Genomic DNA, 3,292 nt, shown 5'->3' with positions numbered 1-3,292 from the left:
CTTTCAAGCTTCTAGCTTGCATTTTCTCTTTGTAATAGATGTTGTTGGTGGCCACACCTGCTCTCCCTTGTGAGGTCCCCTTGCTGTTGAGTCTGTCGTAACAGCGTGGAGCTGGACCCAGTGTGCTCCTATGATCTGGAGCTCCGCGAAGGATCAAGCTAAGTCTAGACTTGGGTTAAATGCACCGCTTTGCCTGGCTTCCCCCACTCTCATATTCCACTTATAGCTCTCACCAGAAAGCACACCTTCAATAAATTACTGCAGCAAGAACCTACATCTCAGATACAGCTCACAGAGAAGCTGACTTAACCACTGGTCACAGGGCTCTCATTATTGTATTTCTAAACTTTGTAAGAAGTCAGCAATGTTTAATCACTTTCTCTCTCTCTCTTTCTTTCTTTTTCTTTTTTTCTCCTTCCTTTCTTCCTTCCTTCCTCTTTCTTTCTTTCTTTCTTTCTTTCTTTCTTTCTTTCTCTTGCTCTTTTCTCTGTCTCTCTCTTTCTCTAATGATTTCTTATTTATGTTCAATCATTGCACATCTTTATAGCCACAATATGTTTTTTTTAAAGTATGCATGCAGCACGTGCAATCAAATCAAGGATATATCATATACAATTTTTTTAAAATACCAGACTTTTAGAATTGAAGCTGCATTTTAAAAAAGAATTTTTTAGTTTAATTTATTCTTCTTATTATTTTAATTTGTTGTAGGGGATACATGTTCACCAGAGACAGAGAGAGAGAGAGAGAAAGTGCTGCCAGACCTGGGACTTGAACTGCTGTCAGTTATGTGGAATTCCAGCGCCTTAACCACCATGCCACCTACTTGCCCCTAAATGAAGTTGCTTTTATATTTCAAGGCACCAATTCCTACATGCCCTGTATAGCTAGTTTGGTGAAAGAGTTTCTCTTTAGTTTTTTTGTTTGTTTGTTTTTAAACTCCAAATTCATTTTACCCAGATAGTTTAAAAAAATTAAATAAAAATGTATTTAAGATATAAGCCTCAGTTTTTTATCATTAGAGTCAGCAGACATAAAATATACTTTAATATATATCATCAGAACAAACATAAGATAGTTAAAAATATCACCTGGCTTAGGACCAGCAGGCGATATGGTACTTAAGATGCTGTATCCTGTGTGGCTGCCCCTGTGGTCTGAGTCCTTGCTCTGGTGGCTTGAAAGACTCAGAGTGCATGTGTGAACAGGCCCAAAATCCTGAGAGGAGAGTGAAGGAAGAAGGGATCGTGGCATGGCTATCCCCCCAGAAGGTGATTCCTCTCTCTCTGTCTCTGTCTCCAGCAAGTGTTTGTACCCTATGGCAAAAAAATCTAAAACAACAAAATAAAAATAGAAATTTAAACACATATTTCTTTTTTATACTTGACAGAGAAAGCTCTTTTTCATTCTGCTTAACTTACGTGACACAGTTGGATGGAAGCCGTTTACCAGGGGTGATGATATCTGAGCATATTTCGTGTCATGCTTTTCCTTCTCGCTTTCGACACTCACAGAGCAGGAACAAGTCTCACATAATAAGTATGTCCATAGGGATAGAAGAGGGTATTTCAAATCAATTTCAGCCAGTTTGGAATATTCGTTTTAACATTTATTCAAAGAGAAGCAAGGGATACTATACTTTAGAAACGCACCCCCCATTCTTTACAAGCCACCGGTCTCAACACGTTATCCTGGAAACGTCTGTACTGTTCTATTTAAATTATCTTCTCGTGAAAGAAACGGATTCTGGATCCGTTAATTTCCTATTTGTGTATTTTTATTTGATAGAAAATAAAATTCAAAATATACTGTCAAATTGTTAAGGTGTTTGCTGATAGCGTTTCACAGTTTCATAATACCAAAATGATCGCCTCCTTCATGGGTAATTGTTTATGGAACATGACATTAATAATCGATAGAAATTCAGTTCTTTCAAGCTTCTAGCTTGCATTTTCTCTTTGTAATAGATGTTGTTGGTGGCCACACCTGCTCTCCCTTGTGAGGTCCCCTTGCTGTTGAGTCTGTCGTAACAGCGTGGAGCTGGACCCAGTGTGCTCCTATGATCTGGAGCTCCGCGAAGGATCAAGCTAAGTCTAGACTTGGGTTAAATGCACCGCTTTGCCTGGCTTCCCCCACTCTCATATTCCACTTATAGCTCTCACCAGAAAGCACACCTTCAATAAATTACTGCAGCAAGAACCTACATCTCAGATACAGCTCACAGAGAAGCTGACTTAACCACTGGTCACAGGGCTCTCATTATTGTATTTCTAAACTTTGTAAGAAGTCAGCAATGTTTAATCACTTAAAAGAAATATGATTAGATTTTTCTCCCAGAAATGGTTTTTGTGCATTGGCAAGATTAAATTGGTGCTAGGAGATTTCTCCCAGTTGAACTTAAGTTTACAGGTATCATAGCCCCAAAACATCCCACAACTGATGCTCTGATACTTATTCTCCAAAGAGAACTACTGAGTCTCTGCCACCATCTTTGTCCATGCTATGTACAACTGTTCCTCACTTAAGGACTGACCTGTTTAATAACCAGTAGGACCTATGACCCATCTTCCGGTATGGGGAATCCCCTTCTCAGTCTGTGTGAATCTCAGGAATCCCCTTTCTCTGCCTCTGTCTTGGTCTTACAGTGGATTAGTGTTCACTACACAGAGTGTTTACAATCACACGAGACTACATATTTTATTCAAAAATTCCTACTTTATTGCATACCCATAGTAGTATATAGAACAGATAAAAATTATTACACCAGATTTATATTATTGTGTCATGGTGTGTCTTGTTGCTTTCTGGTCCTTACCTAATGTATGCTTTTTATAGATAGAATTACATTATTCTAGTGTGGTGTTGCATGATGTCTATTGAAAAATACATACCCTGTGGCACCATGACACACCCCAAGACATCCACCCATTGCACCTCTGGTCAACCGATTTGCTTAACAACCTAGTCATAGGAATGCACAGAGCTTTATCATTAAGTGAGGAGTCCCTACTATATGGTAGGAACATAATTTTGCCTGAAGAATTGCTTTTGGTGAACAGACTGGCTTACTTGAAACTTGATGAGTATAGGACTTTTTCTATACTAACTTTGCATATGTTATCATCTTTAAGTATTCTTTCAAATGTTTGTATTGAATACAGCAATTATATTTATTTGAGATGTTAAATACATGTATACATTGTGGAATAAGCAAATACGGCTCATTATCGAACCCATCACTACACATACTTATCATTTCTTTGCGGTGAGAACATTTAAAATCCACTCTTTC

Source organism: Tupaia chinensis, unplaced genomic scaffold (genome assembly GCF_000334495.1).
Source record: "Tupaia chinensis unplaced genomic scaffold, TupChi_1.0 Scaffold000198_1, whole genome shotgun sequence".
Classification (NCBI taxonomy): domain Eukaryota; kingdom Metazoa; phylum Chordata; class Mammalia; order Scandentia; family Tupaiidae; genus Tupaia; species Tupaia belangeri.
The sequence above is the reverse complement of the archived record's forward strand: the minus strand, read 5'-3'. Positions refer to the sequence as shown.